Source organism: Sapajus apella, unplaced genomic scaffold (assembly GCF_009761245.1).
Source record: "Sapajus apella isolate SASKATOON/1434 unplaced genomic scaffold, GSC_monkey_1.0 scaffold199, whole genome shotgun sequence".
NCBI classification, from domain to species: domain Eukaryota; kingdom Metazoa; phylum Chordata; class Mammalia; order Primates; family Cebidae; genus Sapajus; species Sapajus apella.
In genome coordinates, this window is record NW_022437139.1 from 313,765 (window position 1) to 326,786 (window position 13,022).

A 13,022-nucleotide genomic window follows, 5' to 3' on the forward strand; every position below is an offset into this window, starting at 1 on the left:
GACCCAGCAATCCCATTACTGGGTATATATCCAAAGGATTACAAATCATTCTACTATAAGGACACGTGCACACGAATGTTCATTGCAGCACTGTTTACAATAGCAAAGACCTGGAACCAACCCAAATGCCCATCGATGATAGACTGGATAGGGAAAATGTGGCACATATACACCATGGAATATTATGCAGCCATCAAAAACGATCAGTTAGGGTCCTTTGTAGGGACATGGATGAACCTGGAAACCATCATTCTCAGCAAACTGACAGAAGAGCAGAAGATCAAACACCGCATGTTCTCACTCATAGGTGGGTGTTGAACAATGAGAACACATGGACACAGGGAGGGGAGCACTACACACTGGGGTCAGTTGGGGGGAAATAGGGGAGGGAGGGTGGGGGGTGGGAAGCTGGGGAGAGATAGCAAGGGGAGAAATGCCAGATGTAGGTGATGGGGAGCAAGGCAGCAAATCACACTGCCATGTGTGTTCCTATGCAACAATTTTGCATGTTCTTCACATGTACCCCAAAACCTAAAATGCAATAAAATAAATAAATGGGAAAAAAAAAAAAAAAAAAAAAACTACACTACAATAACCACAGCAGCATCATACTGGTACAAAAGCAGACTCACAGAACAATACAACAGAATAGAGAGCCCAGAAACAATGCCACACACCTCCAACTATCTGATCTTTGAAAAAGATTACAAGAGGATTGTGAAAAGAACACCCTATTTAATAAATAATGCTGGTAAAACTCGCTAGCACTACGCAGAAGATTGAAACGGTCCCCTTACACCAAATATAAAAATCAACTCAGGCTGGACGCTGTAGCTCACACCTGTAATCCCAGCACTTTGGGAGGCCAAGGTGGGGGGATCACGAGGTCAAGAGATCGAGACCATCCTGGCCAACATGGTGAAACCCTGTCTCTACTAAAAATACAAAAATTAGCTGGGTGTGGTGGCATGCACCTGTAGTCCCAGCTACTCAGGAGGCTGAGTCAGGAGAATTACTTGAACCCGGGAGGCAGAAGTTGCAGTGAGCCAAGATTTTGCCACTGCACCCCAGTCTGGTGCCTGGTGACAGAGTGAGACTCTGTCTCAAAAATAAATAAATAAATAACTAAAATAATCCACTCAAGATGAATTAAAGACTTAAATGCAAAACTTAAAAAAAAAATACCTGAAAGATATATAGCCTAGAAAATACCGTTCTAGGCATAGAAACTATCAAAGAATTTATGATGAAGCAAAAACTGACAAACAGAACCTAATAAAAATAAAAAGCTTTTTCGCAGTAAAGGAAAATATCAACAGACTAAACAGAAAATTTACAAAATTTAAAAAAAAAAATTGTAAACAATTCTTACAGAGATTTAATATCCAGAATTAAGAAACTTAAAAACTTTTACAAGGAAACAACATACCACCACATTAAAAAGTAAGCAAAAACATGAACAGATGTTTTTCAGAACACAAATATGTAGCTAACAGAAATTTTTTTTGAGGCGAAGTTTTGTTCTTGTGTTCCAGGCTGGAGTACAATGGCACGATCTTGGCTCACCGCAACCTCCACCTCCCAGGTTCAAGTCATTCTCCTGCCTCAGCCTCCCAAGTAGCTGGGATTACAGGCATCTACTAGCATGCCTGGCTAATTTTTGTATTGTTAGTAGAAATGGGGCTTCACCATACTGGCCAGGTGTGAGCCACCACACCTGACCACAAAAATGTTTTTAAAATGCTCATCACATTAGAGAAATGCAAAAAAATAAAAACTATTATGAGATACCATCTCACACTAGTCATAATGACTGTTATTAAAAAGTGAATAACAGCCAGGCGCAGTGGCTCACGCCTGTAATCCCAGCACTTTGGGAGGCCGAGGCGGGTGGATCACGAGGTCGAGAGATCGAGACCATCCTGGTCAACATGGTGAAACCCCGTCTCTACTAAAAATACAAAAAATCAGCTGGGCATGGTGGCGCGTGCCTGTAATCCCAGCTACTCAGGAGGCTGAGGCAGGAGAATTGCCTGAACCCAGGAGGCGGAGGTTGCGGTGAGCCGAGATCGCGCCATTGCACTCCAGCCTGGGTAACATGAGTGAAACTCTGTCTCAAAAAAAAAAAAAAAAAAAAGAAATAAAATAAACCTAATTGCCTATAAATGAAAGCCTAGATTAAAAAATTATGCTATGGTAGTGTGAACTGGCTTATGCTTATAATCTCAGCACTTTAGGAGATCAAGGCTGGTGGTTTCCCTTAGCTCAGAGGTTCAAGACCTAATGGGCAAAATGCAAAACCACATCTCTACAAAATAGTAATAATCATAATAATAAATAAAAATCAATAAAAATAAAAATTAGGCATGATGGTGTGTGCCTATAGTCCTAGTTACTTAAGGAGCTGAGGTAGGAGGACTCCTGGATCCCTGGAGGTTGAAGCTGAAGTGAGCCAAGATCATACCACTGCACTCCAGCCTGTGTGACAGAGGAAGACCCTGTTTCTAAAAAATAAAATGTTAAAAGTTTAATAAAAACAAAATATGGTACATAAAAATTGTGGAAGACTATGTGGCCATATAAAAACAACACAAAACCAAGGGCTATGGCTCATGCCTGTAATCCCAGCACTTTGGGAGGGTTACTTGAGGCCAGGAGTTCAAAACCAGCCTAGCCAACATGGTAAAAACCCATCTCTACTGAAAATACAAAAAATTAGCTGGGCATCATGGCAGGCACCTGTAATTGCATCTACTCAGGAGGCTGAGGCAGAAGAATCACTTAAACTCAGGAGGCAGAGGTTGCATTGAGCCAAGATCATGCCCCACTGCATTCCAGCCTGGGTGACAGTAAGAATTCATCTCAAAAAACAATCAAACAAACAAACAAAAATCAAGATTAAGTCCTTTGTAGCAACATGGATGGAGCTGGAGATCATTATTCTTAGAAAACTAATGCAGAAATAGAAAACTAAATGCATGTCATCCTTTATAAGTAAGAGCTAAATAATAAAAACACATGGACACAAAGAGGGAACAGTCATAGAGGCCTAGTTGAGGATGACGGATAAAAGGACATAGAGAATCTGTCATCAGAGGTCCTTTCCTCTGAGTTTTCATTCTCTCTCACCCTGGGAAAAAACCTGGAGTCACAGGACAATGAACAGTGTGACAGCCTACGTATAGGAGGGCAGAGCCCCCCATTCGCAGACACCCATAGTTCCATTCCAGGACAGGCCTCTGTGATATCTTTCTTCTGGCATGAAATCTGTAGACTTTGCTGAACACCCAGCAACTCTCTAACGCCAACTCAATGTCTAACATTTGAATTCTGACACCACCTAGAGTCAGCACAGATGTGGTTCAGGGCTCAGCTCCACAACTTTGTCCTCACTGCACATGACAGTCACAAACCCCATAGGCCCATCTATGTGTCTGAGCTACTGTTTAAAAATTGGGGACCCACGAGCCCTTTCTCAAGTTCAATGATCTGATCAAGCTACTCACAGAACTCAGAAAAACACTGTAGTTAACAGTTTATTATAAAACATACAACCGAGGAAAAGTCAAAAGAACTGTATAAAATAGGCCAGGCGCGGTGGCTCAGGCCTGTAATCCCAGCACTTTGGGAGGCCGAGGCGGGTGGATCACGAGGTCAAGACATTGAGACCATCATAGTCAACATGGTGAAACCCCGTCTCTACTAAAAATACAAAAAATTAGCTGGGCATGGTGGCGCGTGCCTGTAATCCCAGCTACTCAGGAGGCTGAGGCAGGAGAATGCGGTGAACCGAGATCGTGCCACTGCACACTAGCCTGGGTAATAAGAGCGAAACCCCGTCTCAAAAAAAAAAAAAAACTCATGCCCTGGCTGGAAGTTTTCTTAAACACTTACTAATCTTTGAGATAACCTTTAGTTGGAACTCAGAGTTATGAATGGCCCTCACCATACCGATGAGTTCTGAATGGGCTCCTCTCTACTTCAAATAACAAAACACCCTGAAAGTTAAGCAAGAATATCATCACCCATATTCAGCATGAAGTAGTTACAGAAGATGAATCTACATCCCTCTACAACCGTTATGATTAAGGGGTTTATTTGTACAAAAGAAGGGGAAATTGTCAGAGGCATACTGAACCAGAGCAAATCCATTTTGAATAGGGGTTGGGGAAAATAGGGCTGAGACCTGCTGGGGTGCATTCCCAGATGGTTAGGCATTCTTTTTTTTTTTTTTTTTTTTTGAGATGGAGTTTCACTCATGTTACCCAGGCTGCTGGAGTGCAATGGCGCGATCTTGGCTTACCGCAACCTCCGCCTCCTGGGTTCAGGCAATTCTCCTGCCTCAGCCTCCTGCGTAGCTGGGATTACAGGCACGCACCACCATGCCCAGCTAATTTTTTTTTTTGTATTTTTAGTAGAGACGGGGTTTCACCATATTGGTCAGGCTGGTCTCAAACTCCTGACCTCGAGTGAGTCACCCACCTCAGCCTCCCAAAGTGCGGGGATTACAGATGTGAGCCACTGAGCCTGGCTCTGGAATTCAATTTTTTTTTTTTGTCTTTTTGAGACAGAGTCTCACTCTGTTGCCCAGGATGGAGTACAGTGGCACCGTGTTGGCTCACTGCAACCTCCGTCTCCCAAGTTCAAGTATTTCCCTTGTCAGCCTCCCGAATAGCTGTGATTACAGGCACAGACCACCAAGCCTGGCTAACTTTTGTATTTTTAGTAGAGATGGGGTTTTACCATATTGGTCAGGCTGTTCTCAAACTCCTGACCTCAGGTGATCTGCTCGCCTCGGCCTCCCAAAGTGCTGGGATTACAGGTGTGAGCCACCATGCCCGGGTCTGTAGTTCAATTTTTATTTTTTCAATGGATCAGAGCTCTCTCTATTGGCCAGGCTGGCCTCGAACATGTAGCCTCGCCTTCTTAAGCTCCACAACTACCCTGAACCACTGGCTCCCCAGAATTCAAAGGCTTTTACAGAAATGTAACTTTGTTACATATTACAAAGTCTAGAAACTGCCTTAAAGCAATAACAACTCCTTCATCAGTAAGACTCTCTTGTCTCCTTATGTCTTAACCAGAACTGCATCTGCCTGTAGCTTTCCAGGACTCTGTAGCTTCTCCCTGCAGAAGGGCTTCTTCCATGACTGGAGTGAGCAGGCTGGGACATTGCAGGGGAGGCTCTCCAGAAAAAACTAACTGGGCCTTCAATAACCTCCTTTTGAAGGCTCAATATGAACTTTAGCTCTGAGTCACTCGGCTCAAGCTTTAATTTTCATGTTAGAGTTACTCACTTGGTTTTTGAAACTAAGTGTTTGAAAAATTGAGCAAAATTACACAAACCCAGTGTTCATGTAAGGAAAGAAAATTTTAAGGTGCTTAACTTTTCTTTTTTTTTTTTTTTTTTTTTTTGAGATGGAGTCTTGCTCTGTCACCAGGCTAGAGCGTAGTGGCACAGTCTCGGCTCACCGCAACCTCCGTCTCCCGGATTCAAGCGATTCCCCTGCCTCAGCCTCCTGAGTAGCTGGGGACTATAGGCACGTGCCACCATGCCCAGCTAATTTTCTATATTTTAGTAGACAGGGTTTCACCATGGGCAGGATGGGGTGCTTAACATTTTATGCATTAACTAATAAGAAAAGCTGCCGGGCGTGGTGGCTCACACATGTAATCCAAGCACTTTGGAGGCCAAGGCGGGCGAATCACCTCATGTTGGGAGTTCAAGACTAGCCTGACCAATATGGTGAAACCCCATCCTTTTTTTAAAAAAATAAAAAAGAAAGAAAAAAAGAAAAGCAAAAGTATCTTTTTTTTTTTTTTTAGAAAATAAATGTATTATTTTATTAATTCCATTAAAAATCATGCAGCAATTAGTCATATGGAAACACTTCTAGGCAGTACCCAAGTTTTGTCTCATAAAATTTAGCATGAAACTCAGAAATCAAGATAACAGAATTTGAACAGAGATATTCACTGTCAAACATTTATCCTGAAAAAAAAAAAAAAAAGGAAACCGATTTTTTTTTTTTTTTTTAATAAAACAGGGTTTCACCATGTTGGTCTGGCTGGTCTTGAACTCCCGACCTCAGGTGATCCGCCCGCCTTGGCCTCCAAAGTGCTTCGATTATAGGCGTGAGCCACCACGCCCGGCCTAGAAGACAATCTTTTAATCTTTTTTTTTTTTTGAGACAGAGTCTCGCTCTTGTTACCCAGGCTGGAGTGCAATGGCGCGATCTCGGCTCACCGCAACCTCCGCCTCCTGGGTTCAGGCAATTCTCCTGCCTCAGCCTCCTGAGTAGCTGGGATTACAGGCACGAACCACCATGCCCAGCTAATTTTTGTATTTTTAGTAGAGACGGGGTTTCACCATGTTGACCAGGATGGTCTCAATCTCTTGACCTCGTGATCCACCCGCCTCGGCCTCCCAAAGTGCTGGGATTACAGGCATGAGCCACCGCGCCCGGCCAACAATCTTTTTTTTTTTTTGGAGATGGAGTTTTGCTCTTGCTGCCCAGGCTGGAGTTCAATGGCGCCATCTTGCCTCACCACAACCTTCACCTCCCAAGTTCAAGAGATTCTCCTTTCATTCTCATTTGGGTAGAATAAAAAAAAAAAAGAGAGATTCTCCTGCCTCAGCCTGCCGAGTAGCTAGAATTATAGGCATGTACCACCATGCCCAACTAATTTTTTTGTATTTTTAGTAGGGACAGGGTTTCTCACTGTTAGGCTAATCCCAAAGGCATTTTCAACATCTCAAGGGGTTACCTTTCAAAATAAGAGTGCGCCAGAAGATTGCTGTCAGCCCCAGGATATCCACTTGCTCCCTTTAGAGGATACATTCCATACCTCAGGTCATCCTATGGGAGAAAATAAACCAGAAGCTGACATCCACTAGACACTCTAGATGACATAACCACAACAGATATCTTGGTTTATCCCAAATAGTACTGAAACCCAGAACCAGGTAAAAACTAAAGGGTGGCTGATGACACATCACCCACCCTAAACATTTTCCAAAGCAGAACTTTTACCCAAAAACATTCCAATAAAATTTCAGTGCCCAGAGAAGATAAAAGGAAAAGAGACAGGGATTTTCTACGATACAGTGTCAGGGGATTATTATTTGCTTTCTTTTCACAGGAAATATTTACAAACAAATAACAAATCTTATTAAAAGCACCATTTAGGCCAGGCTCAGTGGCTCAGGCTTGTAATCTCAGCACTTTGTGAGGCTGAGGTGGGCGGATCATGAGGTCAGGAGTTCAAAACCAGCCTGGCCAACATAGTGAACTGCCATCTCTAATAAAATACAAAAAATTAGCCAGGTGTGGTGGCACCCACCTGTACTCCCAGCTACTCAGAAGGCTGAGGCAGGGGAATCACTTGAACCTGGGAGGCAAAGGTTGCAGTGAGCTGAGATCGTGCCACTGCTCTTTAGCCTGGCTACAGTGCAAAACTCCATCTCAAAAAAAAAGGGGCCATTTTTAATGCTTTGTCAACGAATTAGGGAGGAAGAACTGCCATTTGGGAACACTAGAAGAAACTTCAAATTTAGTATCTTACTAAGAGCCAGAGTGAGGCTGGAGAAATGGGGAAGGCTTAAAACTCTGCTTGGAGGCCAGCTTGGGGGCTCATGCCTGTAATTCCAGCACTTTAGGAGGCCGAGGCGGGTGGATCACAAGGTCATGAGTTCAAGACTAGCCTGGCCAAGATGGTAAAATCCGTCTCTAATAAAAATACAAAAATTAGCTGGGCATGGTAGTGGGCACCTGTAATCCCAGCTACTCGGGAGGCTGAGGCAGGAGAGTAGCTTGAACCTGAGAGGAAGAGGTTGCAGTGAGCCAACATTACATCACTGCACTGCAGCCTGGGCGACAGAGCAAGACTCCATCAAAAAAAAAAAAAAGACTTGCTTGGGACACAGGTGAAAAAAATGCAGCAAATTAGTTACCCGTGGAGTGTGAAAATAATTAAGTTGCAGACAATTAGAGTGAAGACTCTCTAGTCCCTGGGTTCCTACTTTAATTTAAAAAAAAAATCTAACTCAGGTACATTACATTATTTTTAATTAATCTATTCAGAAAAACAAAATTCAGGCTTCAGCAACTATAAACTGCCAATTTAGCTCTGATTACAAAACCAGGAAATTTTTACCTTTAATATACAAATTAAGATACTACATAACTCTACCTAATCAATTACTAAATTTGGTTTCCTTCATCATGCATTTTATAAAAGTGTCTGTCTTCCATGTGCATGCCTGACCCAGAAAGTCTGAAGTCCTGCCTGCATTGGCTGATCACCCCCCAAACCCCACATGCGTTAGCCATTTAATAGCCCAAAGGAGCTTCCCCTGGTTAAGAAGGCTCACCCAACCCTACCACCTTTACTGTTATTATGATAATGTGAATACTCCTCACCCCACCCTGCCATCTTAACTGTTCTTGCTCTGTGAATATCCCTCCCCCCAACCCTACCATCTTAACTACTCTTAGGCCTTACCCCACCCACCATTGTAACTGAATTTATGGTAATGTATATTCCTTGCCCCTACCCACCACCGTAACTGATCTTACTCCATAACACTCCTGCCCCTTTCCCAAAAGATTTACCCAAACCTATAAAACCAACTCTTATCTCGCCAACCTTTGCTGACGCCCTTTACGGCCTCAGCCCACCTGCACCCAGGTGAATAAACAGCATGTTGCTCAAACAAAGCCTGTTGGGGAGGGGGTCTCTTTATTCAAAGTACGTGTAATAACAAAAAGACTTTCCTTCGGACTGGCATGGTGGTTCACGCCTGTAATCTCAGCACTTTGGGAGGCCGAGGTGGGTGGTTCACGAGGTCAGGAGTTCCAAACCAGCCTGACCAAGACGGTGAAACCCTGTCTCTACCAAAAATACAAAAATTAGCTGGGTGTGGCAGCAGGCGCCTGTAATACCAGCTGCTCCGGAGGCTGAGGCAGAGAATTGCTTGAACCTGGGAGGCGGAGGTGGCAGTGAGCTGAGATCGAGCCACTGCACTCCAGCCTGGGCAACAGAGCGAGACTCTGTCTCAAAAAAAAAAAAAAAAAAAAAAAAAAAAAGAAGACTTTCTTTTAAGCCTCACCCATAGACGACAAACTACAAACCATAGCTGGGTGCTACACAATTCTAGAACCACTCTTTGATTAAATTCTTTAATATTTTTGCGGTAACTCCCATAAATTTTTAATATGAGAAAACAAGAACAAGGAACCCCACAGAACAAAGCTCTTCCCATCCATAAACCCGCTCCCCAAGTCAGGATTCGCCCGAGGACCCTCCCGTGGCCCCTGCACGAGAGAGCCGCAGCACTGCCAGTGCAGAGGTCCCCATAGAGGGCCGCAGGCCAGGGAACAGCACTGCGCAGGGAAAAGACAGGACGCCCGCCTGTCAGCGCAACCGCCATCATATGGCTGAAGGGGACTGAGGCCAAGCTGGACAAGGGGAACTTGGGGCGCAGATTGTGGAGCTGACTGCGGGGAGGCCTGGGTCCCGCCACAGCTGCTTCCAACCAGTTCCAACCAGCCCCTCTCCTATCTGGGGAAGTCGGACCGGCACTCTCACCATTTCTAGGCTTCCAGAGGGTTCCGGCCTCTTAGCTGTGGATCTCCCAATACCACTGGTCACAGGGACACAAAGGGTGCGCCTTTAGGAGTAGAGTACACAGAGCAGTGAAGAGGAGACCTAGAGCTCCAGCTTCAGGGGGGAGACCAAGGAACCACCACATCCGGGAAGCCGTCCTGTCCGCTTCCGCTGCCTGCTTGATTGGACAGTCCCCAGCCCGGCGTTGCTCATTGGATAACGTTTAAAACCCCACCCTCTCAGGCCCTGAGTGACAGAAGATGTGACTAGATGCTGGGCTGAATGAAGAGTGACAGTCTAAGCTGCAGTCTTTTCAGGCAGGGCTTCCTGAGGTGAGGTAGGCCCCCACCCCGCAGGGGGCATTTGCATTCAACCTTGTGTATAATGCCATATGCATTTGTAAATAATATATCATATGGCTATGCACAAATGAAAAAAATATATAACAAATGTTTTAAAATGTCAGTTTTTTTTTTTTGTTTGTTTGTTTGTTTTGAGGCGGAGTTTTGCTTTTGTTGCCCAAGCGCGATCTCGGCTCACCGCAACCTCCGCCGCCCAGGTTCAAGCAATTCTCCTGCCTCAGTCTCCTGAGTAGCTGGGATTACAGGCACGCGCCACCATGCCCAGCTAATGTTTTTTGTATTTTTAGTAGAGATTGGGTTTCACCATGTTGACCAGGGTAGTCTCGATCTCTTGACCTTGTCATCCACCCGCCTCGGCCTCCCAAAATACTGGGATTACAGGCTTGAGCCACCGCGCCCGGCAGGATGGACTATTTTAAAAGAAGTAGCATTAGTTATATTTGTGTTTGTGTGCTTTCTATTAGCCTTTTATTTTTTTTTGAGATGGAGTCTTGAGGGGGCGGTGCTCAAAAAAAAAAAAAAAAGAGATGGAGTCTTGTTCTGTTTCCTAGGCCGGACTGCAATGACATGATTTCAGCTCACTGTTACCTCCACCTCCTAGGTTCAAGTGATTCTCCTGCCTCCGCCTCCTGAGTAGCTGGGATTACAGGCATGCACCACCATGCAAGGCTAATTTTCGTAATTTTAGTAGAGATGGTTTCACTATGTTGGCCATGCTGGTCTGGCATTTCTCACCTTAGGTGATCCACCCACCTCGGCCTTCCAAAGTGCTGGTACCCCCAAATCACCAAGCCAATGGAAGAGTCAACCTGGCAACTGTCAAGCAAGCCTGCCTCCCATTTTATTTCTAAATAAGATAGCTGCAAATATAAAAAAAACTCCATAATGCTAGGTGTGGTGGCTCAAACCTGTAATCCCAGCACTTTGTGAGGCTGAGGTGGGTCGATTATTTGAGGTCTGGAGTTTGAGACCAGCCTGACCAACATGATAAAACCCTGTCTCCACTAAAAATACAAAAAAATTAGCTGGGCATGGTGGCACACGCCTGTTTTTCCAGTTACTCGGGGGACTGATGCAGGAGAGTCGCTTGATTCTTGAATGTCCTTATGGTATACTGAGGAATCACCTGGCGGAGGCTGCAGTAAGCTGAGATCATTCAACTGCACTCCAGCCTGAGCGACAGCAATACTCCCTCTCAAAAACAAAAAACAAACAAAAACCCATATACTTTCCTCACAATTTGCTTGGAAAGAAATTCCTTGTGAAGAAAAGACAGAACTCAAAGACATCCCTCTGAGGCTCACCTGAGACAAATGCAGATCTGATAGCTTTTTCTACCCTATTGGTTTTTTTTTTGGTTTTACTCCTTTCTACCCTATTGTTTATGCAAAAATGCAGATTCACTGAGCCAGACTAAATTGTGTATTCAGTGGAAGGCTAATCCAAGACTCCAAAGAATGCAGCCTTTGGCTCTTAACTACTTTTGACCTGAAGTGCCCACCTTTAGTTGTCCTACCTTACTGGATCAAACCAACACATATTGATGTTTCATGTCTTCCTAAGACGTATAAAAGCCACCTTAGGCACATGTCTTCAGGACCTCCTGGGACTGTGTCACAGGCCTATTCTTTATATTGGCAGAATAAACTTTCTGTATTAATAGAGTCCTGTCTCAAATGCCGTTTGGGTTACACACTCGAGGCCCTGCTACCTAGTGTACCCCAGACTAAAGCACCACCGTTACAGGGACTCTGGTTTTTTTTTGAGATGGAGTTTTGTTCTTGTTGCCCAGGTTGGAATGCAATGGTGTGATCTTAGCTCACCAGAACCTCTGTCTCCCAGTTTCAAGTAACCCTCTTGCCTCAGCCTCCCAAGTAATTGAGATTACAGGTATGTGCCACCATGCCTGGCCAATTTCGTATTTTTAGTAGAGACAGGGTTTCTCTATGTTGGTCATGCTGGTGTGAAACTCCCAACCTCAGGTGATATGTCCACCTCGGCTTTCCAAAGTGCTGAGATTACAGCCGTGAGTCACCACACACAGCAGGACTGTTTTTTTGTTGTTTCTAAATAAGAATTGTTTCCTTTGGGTGCCAGGTGGACAGTTGTGTACCTGAGACTTTAGCACTAAGTTCCAAACACCAGTTTTCAACCAGTCTAGACTGTGACTGTTTAAATTCTTTTTTTTTTTCTAGATGAAGTTTCATTCTTGTCACCCAGGCTGGAGGGCAATAGTGCAATCTTTGGTTACAGCCACCTCTGCCAACCGGGTTCAAGTGATTCTCCTGCCTCAGCAGCAATGAAAAGGGTTGGGCACAGTGGCTTATGCCTGTGATCCTGGCACTTCGGGAGAATGAGGCAGATGGATTACCTGAGATTGAGTGTTCAAGATCAGCCTGACCAACATGGAGAAACACTGTCTCTACTTTAAAAAATACAAAATTAGCTGGGTGTGGTGCCTGTAATCCCAGCTAACTCAGAAGGGTGAGGCAGGAGAATCCCTTGAACCTGGAAGTTGGAGGTTTCGGTGAGCAGAGATTGTGCCATTGCACTTCAACCTGGGCAACAAGAGTGAAACTTTGTCTCACCAAAAAAAAAAAAAACCTCAGCCACCTGAGTTGCTTGGATTACAGGCACGCACCACCATGCCCAGCTAATTTTTTGTATTTTTGGTAGAGACGGGGTTTCACCATGTTGACCAGGATGGTCTCGATCTCTTGACCTCGTGATTCACCCGCCTCGGCCTCCCAAAGTGCTGGGATTACAGGCTTGAGCCACCGCGCCCGGCTAGAAAAAGTTTTCATACTAGAATATATTTTTGCAGCTGCAGTAAAAGTAAAAAACAAAACAAAACAAAACAAAAAATCCATAATTAAACCTATGCAAATATCAGATTAATAGGTTTAATTAATCCATAATTAAACCTATGCAAATATCAGATAAATTATAGTATATATATATATATATATATATGTCACTGACACTTCAGATATACTAAATCAGAGTGCTAAGTATAGGGAATCTAAAACTAATGTTTTTTTTTTTTTTTTT

The 13,022-nt window shown here is 44.1% G+C and overlaps 1 protein-coding gene and 2 long non-coding RNA genes across 3 annotated transcripts in view; 1 reads left to right on the top strand and 2 right to left on the bottom strand.

Moving 5' to 3' along the window:
* The window catches only part of LOC116543885, a 373,403-nt gene that overhangs the window by 304,924 nt on the left and 55,457 nt on the right, over positions 1-13,022 (bottom strand). The window lies entirely within an intron of this gene.
* The window catches only part of LOC116543866 (zinc finger protein 429-like), a 785,602-nt gene that overhangs the window by 149,195 nt on the left and 623,385 nt on the right, over positions 1-13,022 (top strand). The window lies entirely within an intron of this gene.
* LOC116543883 lies at positions 6,679-9,849 on the bottom strand. The gene is made up of 2 exons (XR_004265737.1): positions 9,592-9,849; positions 6,679-6,860 (listed from the first exon to the last, which is right to left on the bottom strand). It is a non-coding gene; the product is annotated as an uncharacterized LOC116543883 (long non-coding RNA).